This window comes from Zonotrichia albicollis, chromosome 4 (genome assembly GCF_047830755.1).
Source record: "Zonotrichia albicollis isolate bZonAlb1 chromosome 4, bZonAlb1.hap1, whole genome shotgun sequence".
Lineage (NCBI taxonomy): Eukaryota > Metazoa > Chordata > Aves > Passeriformes > Passerellidae > Zonotrichia > Zonotrichia albicollis.
In genome coordinates, this window is record NC_133822.1 from 226018 (window position 1) to 244661 (window position 18644).

General features: G+C 47.3%; 2 long non-coding RNA genes across 6 annotated transcripts; both read right to left on the minus strand.

Annotated features, from left to right (window-relative positions):
- Positions 1-1464: 1464 nt before the first annotated feature.
- On the minus strand, positions 1465-13714 carry LOC141728966 (uncharacterized). 4 transcript variants are annotated; one of them, XR_012580227.1, is made up of 5 exons: positions 11769-13714; positions 8864-9017; positions 2858-7882; positions 1713-2754; positions 1465-1615 (listed from the first exon to the last, which is right to left on the minus strand). It is a non-coding gene; the product is annotated as an uncharacterized LOC141728966 (long non-coding RNA). The 4 variants fall into 4 exon arrangements; XR_012580226.1 differs by having other exon boundaries at positions 1468-1615; positions 1709-2754; XR_012580225.1 differs by lacking the exon at positions 1465-1615 and having other exon boundaries at positions 1622-2754; positions 8990-9017.
- A 450-nt stretch (positions 13715-14164) lies between these two features.
- Positions 14165-18572, minus strand: LOC141728968 (uncharacterized). 2 transcript variants are annotated; one of them, XR_012580234.1, is made up of 3 exons: positions 15558-18572; positions 14413-15454; positions 14165-14315 (listed from the first exon to the last, which is right to left on the minus strand). It is a non-coding gene; the product is annotated as an uncharacterized LOC141728968 (long non-coding RNA). The 2 variants fall into 2 exon arrangements; XR_012580233.1 differs by having other exon boundaries at positions 14170-14315; positions 14409-15454.
- Positions 18573-18644: the final 72 nt, after the last annotated feature.

An 18644-nucleotide genomic window follows, 5' to 3' on the forward strand; every position in this document is an offset into this window, starting at 1 on the left:
CAAACCAGCACCCCGCTCTCACCCCTCTGTGGGACTTAGCCCTCTACTTATCTCTCAGACATCTCAGGATGCAGGCCCATGTCATGTACAAAAGATGGTGGCCTCTACATCTGGGAAGGTCCTGCTGGCACTGCTGTTCAACAATCTCCTGGTGTTTCTTAGCCAGCTATATTAAAGAAAACCAAATATCAATGCATGACCTCAGCAGCACGCTGGCCAAAACCCAACCATTCTGCTACTCACCATTGTCCCAAGAATGCCTGGTGCAGAAATAGGAACAGATGCTCAGAGTTGCAGCAGAGAGACTTGAGCAATAACAACTGCCTCTGTAAGCTACTCACTGCTCACCTTGCCTGCTGATATCCAGCTTTACTTCCTAAAAAGAAGAACAGCGCTGTAACAGAGTCACACTTTAAACTCCCCCTGCAGAGACAAACAGTGACTGACCTGCTCTGGGGAACCTCCTCACCCGGCATGGGTGGATGGATGGATTTTGCCATGGATTTTATCCTCTTCATCTGAAAGTCAGGACAAAAGTAAAAGGGCTGCAGGATGACTTCACAGCTCCAAACGTCTTGTGTCTATCTAGAAATATCATCTAGAGTCCAGTGACACCCCACAAACTGCAAGGCCCCAGGACTTGTCCCATTGCAGCTGGCCATGCGGCAGGGCAGAACAGCTCCGGCACCCATATGTGTGCAGACACCTGTGACACAGAACGTGACAAACAGGGGGACATCAAACACCACACATCATGCTTGTGGTGAGGGCCTCGAGGGAAGAAGGCAAAAGGGACCCCAAAGACACACTAGGGAACACGGCACACCGGAAACCACGACACAAACCAGAGCTGTTCTGCACTGCCCGCCTGAAAGCTGCCATCAAAAGTAGAGCCTCTCCCTTTAGCTGTCCTAAGAGGCCCTTGGACAAGTTTGCTTTTCCCTCCGCTAATTTTTAAATCTGTCCCAAGAACTCCCAACCTGCTACGCCCCCATCTCCAGGCCGTGGCTCCCAACTTATCTTCTGGATGATCGGTGATGGGAATCCACGTTGCACCTGAAATGAGTCTGCTTCAGAGAGCCTCGTGATGGCCTGTGAGCCTCTCGGTCAGCTACAATAAAGAAAACCAAAACCAAAGAATGAGTCCAGAGTTATGTGGGCCAAATCCCAGCCAGTCAGCTACTTGCCCTCTCCTGAGTGTGCCTGGCTCCCTCAGGCTCCAGCTTCATCCTGATTCCAAGGCTGTGGCCTTTATTAGGGCTGGCACCTGGGTTAGAGAAAGGCAAAGTTAAATGGCATTCCTGTGAGTGCAGTGGATGACTCTGTGTGCTCTAAGACATGGGAATGCCTCTGCTAGAAGCCTTGGGGGGGGGGGGCCCTCAAATAAACAAATAAACACCCTTTCTCACCCTGCTGCCTGCAAACCCCCTCCCAAGAACTCCTAACTGGATACCTGCTCACCCTCCCTCTCCCACTCACAATCCTCCACTCACCTGAAGCCTCAGTCTCAAAAATCATCCTTGACACTGGGCAGATCCCTCCTGAGACACGATGAATCTGCTGCAAAAAGAGTTGTGCTTGACACAACCTGGAATTTCTGAAAGGTGTGCTCCTCCTGAAAACCATAAAAAACAAACCAAGAACAAAACCAGAAATTACAAAGGTGCTTTAACACCCCTAAACACAAAACCCAAAATTGTGAACCTACATACTCCCTGTATTCCATGCTGTTTTCTTCACAGTCTCTTCCAAGCCTCTGCTGCTTTAGATGCCCAGAAACACCTGCTGGAAACAAGCTGAGATGAGCTGAAAGAGCCTCTTCACTGAAATGAGAGGAGAACTCCTACCCCAGCACGTCCCAGAGAGGGAATGAAGCCCCTCAGCCAAGGCTGGGGTTAATATACCCCCGATGGTGCCTGCCTCTCGTTCCCATGGCACCCAGGAAAAGGGAGGGGGCAAATCCTCCCAGGTATAAAAGCCCTCAGAACAGCTGCAGCTGTTTGGCCTCTCTGACTCAGATTCAAGGGGAGTAAAGGGCTTGTTATAGAAGAAAACTCTTCACAAAAATAACAGTGCTTTCTTTTTTGCAACAGCTACTTGGAGCAGAAGAACAGAAAACTGGTAAGACATAAAACTTTGTGGTTAGGCAGCATAGCTGGATAAATTGGGTCATTTGCTGTTAACTTACATAATTATTCTGTATTTAACCAAAGCCATCTAATAAATTCACACCCAAAACTCCAGCAGCCCAGCTGGCCCTACCAAATCTGTATGTTTATACATACAGTAAACAATACCAAAATCCCAGTAATACCTATGAGAAGTCTATGAAAGAAACCTATTGAAATTAATCCTACCTGAAATACCATCCATTCCTACCTGAAAACCCATCCAGAAAGTTAGCTTCACTCAAAAAACAATTTACACAGAGTTAATAATACCAAGAAATAACACACCATATACCACCAATGAATATAATAGTGAAGGAAAAAAACCCCACATTTTAAATTTTTTTAAATTTAAACTAACTTCTTTTATCAGCTTGAACAAAAGATTTTGCCAGGACTGTAACAACAACTCCTTCTCCTTCTGAAATGTCCCTTCTCCTTCCCAAATTCCTTACAACTTCTGAGTTTAAATCCAAGCCAAAAGCAAAATTCGTGCACTCGTGCGTTCGATGCTCCTGTCAGATTCTCTCTTTCCCTTCACATCTTCTTACACTTTCAGTCTTCACGCTGTCCTGCTGTGATGAGTCTGACAGAAGAACAGGCACATGTTAACAGAGGATTTCCCTCCCCAGAGCCGGTTTCCTCAGCGCATTTCACCCAATCCCAAGCCTGCAATGATGCACGCTCACCTGAAGCAGGGGGAGAAATCTGTAAAGGTCACTAAATACATAAAAGCGCATCCCCATTGTTCCATTACTCAGCAGCCCATCCGGCCAAGGTCAGAGCTCTCTGCCCACCGAGGACACGGCAACCAGCAGGGCCCTTTCTCCCACTCTCCAGCACGGACCTGCGAAGCCACAGAGGAGTTTACAGAGACCGGGAGCCGGCGGGACGGGACGGGCGCCCGGCCCGACCTTCCAAAGCTGGCGGCAGCGACGGCGGCGAGAGCCACGGCCCCGCTCCGCCTCCTGCGCCGCCTGCCCGGGGCCGCCCCGCCGGGATTGTCCGGCCCGCGGTCGCTCCCAGCGCCTGGAGCGGGGCGGGCGCGGGCCCGGGGGCTGCAGGCCTGTTCCGATGCCGCTCGCTCCCGCCCCTCGCCCTTCCGTCGCTCGGCAGCCGCGTCCTTCCGCCGCCCCCGGCACCCAGCGGCGAGAGGCAAGGCGCTGGCTCGGGGGGTGCAGTACCGCCCTTTGGACACAGGGGGGCAGACTCACCGGGGTGTGCTATTTTCTCCGCCTTTTTGGCCGCCATTTTGAGAAGGTCAAGCCAGTCCGAGACACCCGCGACACGCCACCCCCAACATGGCGGCCTCTCGCCTGCCTGCCGGCGCACGGCTGCAGTACCGCGCTCTGCCCACAAGGTGGCAGCACTGCCGCCCGCCCCAGCCGGGGGCGCAGCGCGCCTCGGGGCTGCGGGCAGCGAAGGCGGCAAAAAAGAACAGGGGCGACCCCAGACAAAAACTGCTCTGAAATAAATGCCAAAAACCTGCCTCTTATCCAGCACGAGCCAAACAAGCCCCCTTGATTTAAAGCCATGTTTAAATAAAAGTTTTATTTCTATTTTTCATATTTATAGTCACACTCATATTTATAGTGAATATTGATGTAGCATGTAATTTATATAATATATTCTGTCTATTCCTATTGTTTATATGTATTTCTCTGTGTTTTTATAAATATCTTTCTCTATTAATTGTATAGTTCTTATGTAGTTCTTCTATAGTTTAAAATTACATTTCTCTAATACTTTTATTATTTTAAAAATAATCCAATTCTAACTAAATAAATACCAGAAAACCCTTCTTTTAAACTATACTGAAATATTTTTATATTTACAGCTTGCATGACTGTATACACATTTACATTTCTAGTTTATATTGATGCATTATATTTAAAATATATATAATCTGTATCCTGTTCAAATAATAGAGATAAATTATTTTTAAATTACGTATCATATCTACTGCTAAACCTTGTTTTTTCCTTTATTTTTAATTTTTATATTAATCTTTAGCTATTTATGATATATTTATATACTTAGACTTCTACCTTTATATTATTTGTATTTATAATTTTTATACTAAAACCCCTGCTTTTGCCAAATGAAAAACAAAACCATCCTTTATTTTCAACTACTTGAAAAATACTTCTATATTTATAATTATCATATACATAATTTGTTTTATAAGTATAGTACATCAATTGATATATCTCTTTTATATCTATTTCCTATAATATGCTAAATAAGATATATACAGTATTACTTGTATTATGCATAGTATCAATTGATGTTATTTTATATTTACAATTATTTTAAAATTTTATATATACCTGCATATATTTGCAACACATTTCTATATTTATATTTGAGTTGGGTTGTGTCTATATTTATATTCTCTACTTACAATAAGATATTATCTTTTTAATTAGAGTATTGTGTATATTTATAGATATGTAATATATAATAACTTATGTTACAAGTAAAATTTTAAAAAAAGACCAAATATGTAAAAACAAGAGTGGTTTATTCCCATTTCCACACATCTGTTTTGTTTAAATATAGTTATAGTTATAATTGTACATTAGAAATCCAATTCCTAAATAAAATTACAATACAAAGAGCATTGAATCCCCACCAATATCTTCGAAAAACATCAAGATACCTCCAACAGCCAAAAATCTGCCAGCCAAAAAACCAAAAAACACTCTTTTCAATAACAAATTCTCATCACATCAGAAAAATGGAACCAAGATAAAAGAAAACCCTATAGAAACACGCACAGCAAATTACAACAACTACTAAAAAAAGAAATCAAACCAACCTACTAAACTCCAAACAGTGCCACTGACTCTGAAGGTTACTAAAAAAAATAAACAAAATTCTACCTCTACACTAACTCAAAGAATAACCAATCCTCTGTAAAAATAACAACCAAACTACTTAACGAAATAGAAAAAATCTCAAGGACTAAAAACTAAGAAAACAACTACTCAATACTACTTGAAAAGATCCACCATATATATACCCATATTCCCAAAAATGAAACCGATGAACAACAATCAAATACATGAAAGAACAACAACAAAAAAACAATCAAAAACAAAGAACAACAACAAAAAAAGCCCCAAAACCGAATAAACTTTCATTTTCAACAAAAAATTTATACCTAACTGAATAAACCCATAGTGTCTCAAGCTATCAAAATAAAAATAACACCTAGAAACAAACACAAAGACTAAAGACAAACGTAACCATAAACAATGTCTCCCAAATTACCCGCAACCATAAAACATACACTACAATCAAACCAACCAAATAAATAAAAGCCCTGGAAGACGATAAACACACATGCAATTCGCGAGATTAAAAACCCGCTGCTATGAACGACACGACGCTACCTCAAAAGCCCACCGAAACAAACACTACCCGCTCACGCCAATAAAAGCCACCTCAACAGAATTAAAATCCGAACCGCTGCTTCGCGCTACGACCCGTAAAAACCATTGCGCGCCTTTCTAAACATAATACCCCGGCAAAAAAACCATATCCGACTACGAAACCCAATCCGAAACGAACCTTTATCATCCCCACCGGCACCGAGAACCGCAGCAGTCAGGAAGAACCCCGTAGCCCTTAGCGTACCCCCGCTGCAAACCGAACACAGCGATGCAATCAATGCCGAAAAAGCGCCTCCGAACCGCGGCACCGCCCCAGCACTGCGAGCAGCCGAAGCCCGCGCTCGCTGCCGGCCCCGGACGGAGCGCGGCTCCCTCCAGGAGACCGGCTCCTCCGGCGGCTCCTCCGGCACGCGGGGCCGGCGCCGGCCCGGAGAGCCGCGCCCGCTGCCCCTGCCCGGCGGGGCCGGCACCGGGCCCGGGGGTGGCGGCGGCGCCCGAGCCCCGCGCCCGGAGCGGACGGAGCGGCCGGCACCGCCCGGGCCGCCGCAGCAGCGCCCGCGCCGCCTCTGCCGCCCTTGGCCGGCCCGGCGCGGGTCCCCTCGGCTCGCACCGGCGCGGCTCCGCCACCGCCGCCCTTGGCCGGCCCGGCCGCGCCAAATCCCCCGTGCGCCCCGGCAGCTGCCCGGGCCGTGCCAGCGCCGCTCCCGAGCGGCAACGTTCCGGCCCGGGCCGCGGCCACCACAAGCGCCCTCCGATGCAGCGGCACGGCCCCATTGCAGCCCTGCAAACGCTGCCACAGCTGCAGCTTCCCGCAACCGAAGCCCGAAACTGACGCCGCAGGCGGGGCTCGCCTCCCTTCAACAAGGGCAAAGAAGTGTCCTCTCCCCTTCACGTTCGTCCCCTACGAGAGCACAAAAGAAGGGGCGCTCCTCAAATGAAAGCCTTCGACTGATGGCAAAGGGCCATTTCCACCTCCATTCAAACCCTTGAAAAGGAGGGACACCACGGCTGCCCCCTCCATTTCAACCCTAGGGTGATGAAAAATTGGGGGGCTACTCTCAAATCAATTCCATAACACCACAACAATACTTTTCCCCTTAAAATAGATCACAGGATTCCCCTAACAGCCTGGAAAACTCTGGTTTTCCTTCAAGCAATACCCTTAAAACCACCGGTAAAGGGTGACTCCCCTACCAGTTCAAACACAGCCAGTAATGGAAGAGAACTTGTTTCCCTCAAATTGAATTCCTTTCGTCCTCATAAACTCTATTTTTGTTCCTGAGGAACCAGGGAGGGACTGGCAAGATGAAATTGCAAAGGGGAAGGACAAAATTCCCCGCTCCAAACCCACACGGGCTCACCTGTTCGGCTGCTGCTCCTCGGCACAAAGATTCGTCCCTCGGCACCTCCTTTAAGCGATGCTTGGACGTATCCAAGCGCGAATCCGGGTGCTCCCGCCGACCCTGGGAGAAGCTCTCGCAGTCCTTCCGTGAGACAGCGCCGGGAGCGCCCCATAAAGCCCTCCACTCAGCAGCTCCGTGCAAAAATGTACAGAGGCAAACTCTCCCCCCGTTAAAACCGCCCCGGCAAGAGCCACCCCCTCATCATCCTCACAGCTCACACCTGGGCTGCTCCGAGCCCCTCATCATCCTCACACTCACACCTGGGCTGCTCCGAGCCCCTCATCATCCTCACACTCACACCTGGGCTGCTCCGAGCCCCTCATCATCCTCACACTCACACCTGGGCTGCTCCGAGCCCCTCATCATCCTCACACTCACACCTGGGCTGCTCCGAGCCCCTCATCATCCTCACACTCACACCTGGGCTGCTCCGAGCCCCTCATCATCCTCACACTCACACCTGGGCTGCTCCGAGCCCCTCATCATCCTCACACTCACACCTGGGCTGCTCTGAGCCCCTCATCATCCTCACACTCACACCTGGGCTGCTCCGAGCCCCTCATCATCCTCACACTCACACCTGGGCTGCTCCGAGCCCCTCATCATCCTCACACTCACACCTGGCGCCGATGCCACTCCAACAGCGCCTCTCCCTGTCCAGCACACAGCCCGCTTCTCACAGACACAGAGCAAACAGAAATCCGCTACAGGCCTTGGCTTTCCTTAGTCCGTCTGGTTCCACAATTCAAACACGTACGTGCACTGATGGCATTGAGGGAAAGCTTTCCAGTGCAGAAAACTATCATTCTGCTAGCACACTTTGATACACCCTCAGAAAAAGCAGGATCAGCGCCAACTCCTAAGACCCCTGCTGAGGAACCCAGCCCTCCTTGGGACACCCAATGCAGCAGACCTGGAAAAACGAGGGGAAAAGTCAAGCTTGGAGTGGAAAAAGAGAACATAAATACACCAGCCTTTAAAATAAGCCCTCACACAGTAATAGTGAGATCCAGTCACATTTCTTCTTTCACTGCTTTTTGCGGTTACATAAATACAAATAAAAACACATTAAACACAAGACAGAGCTAGGCATTTACAGGTCTTCATTTTGAAGTCTGGATGACAAATGGGGGAAGAAGTAAAATAAGAAAACCCATGACTCCTTGCCTTGTTTGGTCCCAACAATGCTAAACTAAGGGCTTTGTCCTCTAGCACTCACTGCCCAGGAGAGTGATGTCCTCTCACAGATACATCCATTGTTGAGACAGCAACAGACAGTACGGCAGGGCACGATAAAAAAAGTGGTTTTAAATACATTAATGGATCAAAAAAACCTGTAGTAGAAATAAAATTGAAATAATCTCGTCCCCTTGCAGGGTGTGGATGGTCACCTCTCAAACAAGGACAGAGACACAGCAAAGGTGTTTAAGGTGCATTAGTTGCCTCTGTCTACAACGCTCATCCTTTCCTTCCCAGCAGAAACCATTGCACTGGTGTACCAAGGGACACTGCAAAGTCCTTGAATAGGGCAAGCCCTGCTCAGCAGAAACCAAAGCACCCCTGCTTGGGGCACAGCATTCCTACTTGCCCTCTCCTGAGTGTGCCTGGCTCCCTCAGGCTCCAGCTTCATCCTGATTCCAAGGCTGTGGCCTTTATTAGGGCTGGCACTTGGCTTAGAGAAAGGCAAAGTTAAATGGCATTCCTGTGAGTGCAGTGGATGACTCTGTGTGCTCTAAGACATAGGAATGCCTCTGCTAGAAGCCTTGGGGGGGGGGGGGGCTCAAATAAACAAATAAACACCCTTTCTCACCCTGCTGCCTGCAAACCCCCTCCCAAGAACTCCTAACTGGATACCTGCTCACCCTCCCTCTCCCACTCACAATCCTCAACTCACCTGAAGCCTCAATCTCAAACATCATCCTTGACACTGGGCAGATCCCTCTTGTGACAAGACCAAGCTGCTGAAAAATTGATGTGCTTCAGAGCTGAGCAATAACAACCACTTCTCTCCACGGCTCACCTTGACTGCTGCTTTCCAGATTGACTTCCTAAAAAGAAAGACAAAGAACAGAGCTCTAACAGAGTTACCATGTACACTTCTGCTGCACAGACAAATGGGGCCTCACCTGCTCGGGGGAATCCCCTCACCCGGGATGGGGCCCTCTGGCCCAGATTTAATTCATCTGAATCTGAAAAAAACGTTAGGACAAGAGTCACACTGTTGCAGGACAACTTAAGAGCTCCAGATGTCCTGTGTCCATCTACAAATCCCACCTAGAGTCCAACTACACCCCACATTACACATTCCAAGTCCCCGGGCCCTCTCCTATCGCACCAGGCTATGCGGCAGGGCAGAGCAGCCCCGGCACAAATGTGTGCTGACACCCATGACACAGGACAGACAGGACAGGACACACAACGGGGACACAACAGGAACAGAAATCTCTTGGCAAGGAAAATGGCTGCAAGGACTGAGAAAACGCAAAAGGAGATGACTGAGTTCAAACTGACGGTGAGCTGAGGAGGCGCAGAGAACACTGCAGGAAGAAGATGCTAACTGAATGATTGATTCCAAGAACAGTAAAGATGGATGCCTAGGAATCCTATGGTCAGAATCCTCTGCCTGCCCTCACATTCTTTCAAGCCCTAATCCACCATAATGGATCCAGGTGGGGCACAGCTGTCCGTACAGCTCAGAAAAAGACCTGAAAAGACATCTGACTGGATGCTTCCAAAGACAGAAGAGAGTCTGATGCCTGTCTGAGCTCCCGAGTCAAAAGTTCTATGGCCTGGGTGCCAGGCCAAGGAATGCAGAGATCACAGATGCTAACAATGATGCCAAGGTTTCTGACAGGCCCCTCAATGTGCTAAGGTAAAAGACAGGAGATACACAAACAACACATAATGCACAGCAGACAAGTGACACCAGACACACCGGGACTGCTCTGCCCTGAACACCTCAGCACTGTGATCAAAGGTGAGACTTGGCTTTCATGGGGCCTAAGGGGCCACTTCATGGACACCCCCCACCTCCAAATTGGACTCAAAAACCCCTCCCAGTAAGTCCCAAACCAGCACCCCGCTCTCACCCCTCTGTGGGACTTAGCCCTCTACTTATCTCTCAGACATCTCAGGATGCAGGCCCATGTCATGTACAAAAGATGGTGGCCTCTACATCTGGGAAGGTCCTGCTGGCACTGCTGTTCAACAATCTCCTGGTGTTTCTTAGCCAGCTATATTAAAGAAAACCAAATATCAATGCATGACCTCAGCAGCACGCTGGCCAAAACCCAACCATTCTGCTACTCACCATTGTCCCAAGAATGCCTGGTGCAAAAATAGGAACAGATGCTCAGAGTTGCAGCAGAGAGACTTGAGCAATAACAACTGCCTCTGTAAGCTACTCACTGCTCACCTTGCCTGCTGATATCCAGCTTTACTTCCTAAAAAGAAGAACAGCGCTGTAACAGAGTCACACTTTAAACTCCCCCTGCAGAGACAAACAGTGACTGACCTGCTCTGGGGAACCTCCTCACCCGGCATGGGTGGATGGATGGATTTTGCCATGGATTTTATCCTCTTCATCTGAAAGTCAGGACAAAAGTAAAAGGGCTGCAGGATGACTTCACAGCTCCAAACGTCTTGTGTCTATCTAGAAATATCATCTAGAGCCCAAGTACAGCCCCCATTACAAATTTACACTCCCCAGGGCTTGTCCCATTGCAGCTGGCCATGCGGCAGGGCAGAACAGCTCCGGCACCCATATGTGTGCAGACACCCATGACACAGAACGTGACAAACAGGGGGACATCAAACACCACACATCATGCTTGTGGTGAGGGCCTCGAGGGAAGAAGGCAAAAGGGACCCCAAAGACACACTAGGGAACACGGCACACCGGAAACCACGACACAAACCAGAGCTGTTCTGCACTGCCCGCCTGAAAGCTGCCATCAAAAGTAGAGCCTCTCCCTTTAGCTGTCCTAAGAGGCCCTTGGACAAGTTTGCTTTTCCCTCCGCTAATTTTTAAATCTGTCCCAAGAACTCCCAACCTGCTACGCCCCCATCTCCAGGCCGTGGCTCCCAACTTATCTTTGGGATGATCGGTGACGGGAATCCACGTTGCACCTGAAATGAGTCTGCTTCAGAGAGCCTCGTGATGGCCTGTGAGCCTCTCGGTCAGCTACAATAAAGAAAACCAAAACCAAAGAATGAGTCCAGAGTTATGCGGGCCAAATCCCAGCCAGTCAGCTACTTGCCCTCTCCTGAGTGTGCCTGGCTCCCTCAGGCTCCAGCTTCATCCTGATTCCAAGGCTGTGGCCTTTATTAGGGCTGGCACCTGGGTTAGAGAAAGGCAAAGTTAAATGGCATTCCTGTGAGTGCAGTGGATGACTCTGTGTGCTCTAAGACATGGGAATGCCTCTGCTTGAAGCCTTGGGGGGGGGGGGGGCCTCAAATAAACAAATAAACACCCTTTCTCACCCTGCTGCCTGCAAACCCCCTCCCAAGAACTCCTAACTGGATACCTGCTCACCCTCCCTCTCCCACTCACAATCCTCCACTCACCTGAAGCCTCAGTCTCAAAAATCATCCTTGACACTGGGCAGATACCTCTTGTGACATGATCAATCTGCTGAAATAATTGCGGTTCTTGAGAGCTGAGCAATAACAACCACTTCTCTCCACGGCTCACCTTGACTGCTGGTATCCAGATTCACTTCCTAAAAAGAACGACAAAGAACAGAGCTCTAACAGAGTCACCATGTACACTTCTGCTCCACAGACAAATGGGGCCTCACCTGCTCGGGGGAATCCCCTCACACGGGATGGGGCCCTCTGGCCCAGATTTAATTCATCTGAATCTGAAAAAAACGTTAGGACAAGAGTCACACTGTTGCAGGACAACTTAAGAGCTCCAGATGTCCCGTGTCCATCTACAAATCCCATCTGGAGTCCAACTACACCCCACATTACACATTCCAAGTCCCCGGGCCCTCTCCTATCGCACCAGGCTATGCGGCAGGGCAGAGCAGCCCCGGCACAAATGTGTGCTGACACCCGTGACACAGGACAGGACGGACAATGGGGACACAACACAGACAGAAACCTCTAGGCAAGGAAAATGGCTACAAGGACAGAGAGAAGTCAAAAGGTGATGACCAAGGTGAGACTGATGGTGAGCTCATGAGGCTCAGAGAACCTGGAGGAAGAAGATGCTAAACTGGATGATTCATCCCAAGAACAGCAAAGATGAATGCCCAGGAATCCTACAGTCAGAATCCTCTAGCTAACCTCATACTAGTAGAACTCCTAATCCACCATAATGGATCCAGGTGAGGCATAGCTGTCCGTACAGCTCAGAACAAGACCTGAAAAGACATCTGACAGGATGCTTCTGAAGAGAGAACTTTGGACTCGGGAGCTCAGACAGGTATCAGAATCACATCTCTGGCCGGGGTGCCAGGCCAAGGAATGCAGAGATCACAGATGCTAACAATGATGCCAAGGTTTCTGACAGGCCCCTCAATGTGCTAAGGTAAAAGACAGGAGATACACAAACAACACATAATGCACAGCAGACAAGTGACACCAGACACACCGGGACTGCTCTGCCCTGAACACCTCAGCACTGAGATCAAAAGTGAGACTTGGCTTTCATGGGGCCTAAGGGGCCACTTCATGGACACCCCCCACCGCCAAACTGGACTCAAAAACCCCTCCCAGTAATTCCCAAACCAGCACCCCGCTCTCACCCCTCTGTGGGACTTAGCCCTCTACTTATCTCTCAGACATCTCAGGATGCAGGCCCATGTCATGTACAAAAGATGGTGGCCTCTACATCTGGGAAGGTCCTGCTGGCACTGCTGTTCAACAATCTCCTGGTGTTTCTTAGCCAGCTATATTAAAGAAAACCAAATATCAATGCATGACCTCAGCAGCACGCTGGCCAAAACCCAACCATTCTGCTACTCACCATTGTCCCAAGAATGCCTGGTGCAGAAATAGGAACAGATGCTCAGAGTTGCAGCAGAGAGACTTGAGCAATAACAACTGCCTCTGTAAGCTACTCACTGCTCACCTTGCCTGCTGATATCCAGCTTTACTTCCTAAAAAGAAGAACAGCGCTGTAACAGAGTCACACTTTAAACTCCCCCTGCAGAGACAAACAGTGACTGACCTGCTCTGGGGAACCTCCTCACCCGGCATGGGTGGATGGATGGATTTTGCCATGGATTTTATCCTCTTCATCTGAAAGTCAGGACAAAAGTAAAAGGGCTGCAGGATGACTTCACAGCTCCAAACGTCTTGTGTCTATCTAGAAATATCATCTAGAGTCCAGTGACACCCCACAAACTGCAAGGCCCCAGGACTTGTCCCATTGCAGCTGGCCATGCGGCAGGGCAGAACAGCTCCGGCACCCATATGTGTGCAGACACCTGTGACACAGAACGTGACAAACAGGGGGACATCAAACACCACACATCATGCTTGTGGTGAGGGCCTCGAGGGAAGAAGGCAAAAGGGACCCCAAAGACACACTAGGGAACACGGCACACCGGAAACCACGACACAAACCAGAGCTGTTCTGCACTGCCCGCCTGAAAGCTGCCATCAAAAGTAGAGCCTCTCCCTTTAGCTGTCCTAAGAGGCCCTTGGACAAGTTTGCTTTTCCCTCCGCTAATTTTTAAATCTGTCCCAAGAACTCCCAACCTGCTACGCCCCCATCTCCAGGCCGTGGCTCCCAACTTATCTTCTGGATGATCGGTGATGGGAATCCACGTTGCACCTGAAATGAGTCTGCTTCAGAGAGCCTCGTGATGGCCTGTGAGCCTCTCGGTCAGCTACAATAAAGAAAACCAAAACCAAAGAATGAGTCCAGAGTTATGTGGGCCAAATCCCAGCCAGTCAGCTACTTGCCCTCTCCTGAGTGTGCCTGGCTCCCTCAGGCTCCAGCTTCATCCTGATTCCAAGGCTGTGGCCTTTATTAGGGCTGGCACCTGGGTTAGAGAAAGGCAAAGTTAAATGGCATTCCTGTGAGTGCAGTGGATGACTCTGTGTGCTCTAAGACATGGGAATGCCTCTGCTAGAAGCCTTGGGGGGGGGGGGCCCTCAAATAAACAAATAAACACCCTTTCTCACCCTGCTGCCTGCAAACCCCCTCCCAAGAACTCCTAACTGGATACCTGCTCACCCTCCCTCTCCCACTCACAATCCTCCACTCACCTGAAGCCTCAGTCTCAAAAATCATCCTTGACACTGGGCAGATCCCTCCTGAGACACGATGAATCTGCTGCAAAAAGAGTTGTGCTTGACACAACCTGGAATTTCTGAAAGGTGTGCTCCTCCTGAAAACCATAAAAAACAAACCAAGAACAAAACCAGAAATTACAAAGGTGCTTTAACACCCCTAAACACAAAACCCAAAATTGTGAACCTACATACTCCCTGTATTCCATGCTGTTTTCTTCACAGTCTCTTCCAAGCCTCTGCTGCTTTAGATGCCCAGAAACACCTGCTGGAAACAAGCTGAGATGAGCTGAAAGAGCCTCTTCACTGAAATGAGAGGAGAACTCCTACCCCAGCACGTCCCAGAGAGGGAATGAAGCCCCTCAGCCAAGGCTGGGGTTAATATACCCCCGATGGTGCCTGCCTCTCGTTCCCATGGCACCCAGGAAAAGGGAGGGGGCAAATCCTCCCAGGTATAAAAGCCCTCAGAACAGCTGCAGCTGTTTGGCCTCTCTGACTCAGATTCAAGGGGAGTAAAGGGCTTGTTATAGAAGAAAACTCTTCACAAAAATAACAGTGCTTTCTTTTTTGCAACAGCTACTTGGAGCAGAAGAACAGAAAACTGGTAAGACATAAAACTTTGTGGTTAGGCAGCATAGCTGGATAAATTGGGTCATTTGCTGTTAACTTACATAATTATTCTGTATTTAACCAAAGCCATCTAATAAATTCACACCCAAAACTCCAGCAGCCCAGCTGGCCCTACCAAATCTGTATGTTTATACATACAGTAAACAATACCAAAATCCCAGTAATACCTATGAGAAGTCTATGAAAGAAACCTATTGAAATTAATCCTACCTGAAATACCATCCATTCCTACCTGAAAACCCATCCAGAAAGTTAGCTTCACTCAAAAAACAATTTACACAGAGTTAATAATACCAAGAAATAACACACCATATACCACCAATGAATATAATAGTGAAGGAAAAAAACCCCACATTTTAAATTTTTTTAAATTTAAACTAACTTCTTTTATCAGCTTGAACAAAAGATTTTGCCAGGACTGTAACAACAACTCCTTCTCCTTCTGAAATGTCCCTTCTCCTTCCCAAATTCCTTACAACTTCTGAGTTTAAATCCAAGCCAAAAGCAAAATTCGTGCACTCGTGCGTTCGATGCTCCTGTCAGATTCTCTCTTTCCCTTCACATCTTCTTACACTTTCAGTCTTCACGCTGTCCTGCTGTGATGAGTCTGACAGAAGAACAGGCACATGTTAACAGAGGATTTCCCTCCCCAGAGCCGGTTTCCTCAGCGCATTTCACCCAATCCCAAGCCTGCAATGATGCACGCTCACCTGAAGCAGGGGGAGAAATCTGTAAAGGTCACTAAATACATAAAAGCGCATCCCCATTGTTCCATTACTCAGCAGCCCATCCGGCCAAGGTCAGAGCTCTCTGCCCACCGAGGACACGGCAACCAGCAGGGCCCTTTCTCCCACTCTCCAGCACGGACCTGCGAAGCCACAGAGGAGTTTACAGAGACCGGGAGCCGGCGGGACGGGACGGGCGCCCGGCCCGACCTTCCAAAGCTGGCGGCAGCGACGGCGGCGAGAGCCACGGCCCCGCTCCGCCTCCTGCGCCGCCTGCCCGGGGCCGCCCCGCCGGGATTGTCCGGCCCGCGGTCGCTCCCAGCGCCTGGAGCGGGGCGGGCGCGGGCCCGGGGGCTGCAGGCCTGTTCCGATGCCGCTCGCTCCCGCCCCTCGCCCTTCCGTCGCTCGGCAGCCGCGTCCTTCCGCCGCCCCCGGCACCCAGCGGCGAGAGGCAAGGCGCTGGCTCGGGGGGTGCAGTACCGCCCTTTGGACACAGGGGGGCAGACTCACCGGGGTGTGCTATTTTCTCCGCCTTTTTGGCCGCCATTTTGAGAAGGTCAAGCCAGTCCGAGACACCCGCGACACGCCACCCCCAACATGGCGGCCTCTCGCCTGCCTGCCGGCGCACGGCTGCAGTACCGCGCTCTGCCCACAAGGTGGCAGCACTGCCGCCCGCCCCAGCCGGGGGCGCAGCGCGCCTCGGGGCTGCGGGCAGCGAAGGCGGCAAAAAAGAACAGGGGCGACCCCAGACAAAAACTGCTCTGAAATAAATGCCAAAAACCTGCCTCTTATCCAGCACGAGCCAAACAAGCCCCCTTGATTTAAAGCCATGTTTAAATAAAAGTTTTATTTCTATTTTTCATATTTATAGTCACACTCATATTTATAGTGAATATTGATGTAGCATGTAATTTATATAATATATTCTGTCTATTCCTATTGTTTATATGTATTTCTCTGTGTTTTTATAAATATCTTTCTCTATTAATTGTATAGTTCTTATGTAGTTCTTCTATAGTTTAAAATTACATTTCTCTAATACTTTTATTATTTTAAAAATAATCCAATTCTAACTAAATAAATACCAGAAAACCCTTCTTTTAAACTATACTGAAATATTTTTATATTTACAGCTTGCATGACTGTATACACATTTACATTTCTAGTTTATATTGATGCATTATATTTAAAATATATATAATCTGTATCCTGTTCAAATAATAGAGATAAATTATTTTTAAATTACGTATCATATCTACTGCTAAACCTTGTTTTTTCCTTTATTTTTAATTTTTATATTAATCTTTAGCTATTTATGATATATTTATATACTTAGACTTCTACCTTTATATTATTTGTATTTATAATTTTTATACTAAAACCCCTGCTTTTGCCAAATGAAAAACAAAACCATCCTTTATTTTCAACTACTTGAAAAATACTTCTATATTTATAATTATCATATACATAATTTGTTTTATAAGTATAGTACATCAATTGATATATCTCTTTTATATCTATTTCCTATAATATGCTAAATAAGATATATACAGTATTACTTGTATTATGCATAGTATCAATTGATGTTATTTTATATTTACAATTATTTTAAAATTTTATATATACCTGCATATATTTGCAACACATTTCTATATTTATATTTGAGTTGGGTTGTGTCTATATTTATATTCTCTACTTACAATAAGATATTATCTTTTTAATTAGAGTATTGTGTATATTTATAGATATGTAATATATAATAACTTATGTTACAAGTAAAATTTTAAAAAAAGACCAAATATGTAAAAACAAGAGTGGTTTATTCCCATTTCCACACATCTGTTTTGTTTAAATATAGTTATAGTTATAATTGTACATTAGAAATCCAATTCCTAAATAAAATTACAATACAAAGAGCATTGAATCCCCACCAATATCTTCGAAAAACATCAAGATACCTCCAACAGCCAAAAATCTGCCAGCCAAAAAACCAAAAAACACTCTTTTCAATAACAAATTCTCATCACATCAGAAAAATGGAACCAAGATAAAAGAAAACCCTATAGAAACACGCACAGCAAATTACAACAACTACTAAAAAAAGAAATCAAACCAACCTACTAAACTCCAAACAGTGCCACTGACTCTGAAGGTTACTAAAAAAAATAAACAAAATTCTACCTCTACACTAACTCAAAGAATAACCAATCCTCTGTAAAAATAACAACCAAACTACTTAACGAAATAGAAAAAATCTCAAGGACTAAAAACTAAGAAAACAACTACTCAATACTACTTGAAAAGATCCACCATATATATACCCATATTCCCAAAAATGAAACCGATGAACAACAATCAAATACATGAAAGAACAACAACAAAAAAACAATCAAAAACAAAGAACAACAACAAAAAAAGCCCCAAAACCGAATAAACTTTCATTTTCAACAAAAAATTTATACCTAACTGAATAAACCCATAGTGTCTCAAGCTATCAAAATAAAAATAACACCTAGAAACAAACACAAAGACTAAAGACAAACGTAACCATAAACAATGTCTCCCAAATTACCCGCAACCATAAAACATACACTACAATCAAACCAACCAAATAAATAAAAGCCCTGGAAGACGATAAACACACATGCAATTCGCGAGATTAAAAACCCGCTGCTATGAACGACACGACGCTACCTCAAAAGCCCACCGAAACAAACACTACCCGCTCACGCCAATAAAAGCCACCTCAACAGAATTAAAATCCGAACCGCTGCTTCGCGCTACGACCCGTAAAAACCATTGCGCGCCTTTCTAAACATAATACCCCGGCAAAAAAACCATATCCGACTACGAAACCCAATCCGAAACGAACCTTTATCATCCCCACCGGCACCGAGAACCGCAGCAGTCAGGAAGAACACCGTAGCCCTTAGCGTACCCCCGCTGCAAACCGAACACAGCGATGCAATCAATGCCGAAAAAGCGCCTCCGAACCGCGGCACCGCCCCAGCACTGCGAGCAGCCGAAGCCCGCGCTCGCTGCCGGCCCCGGACGGAGCGCAGCTCCCGCCAG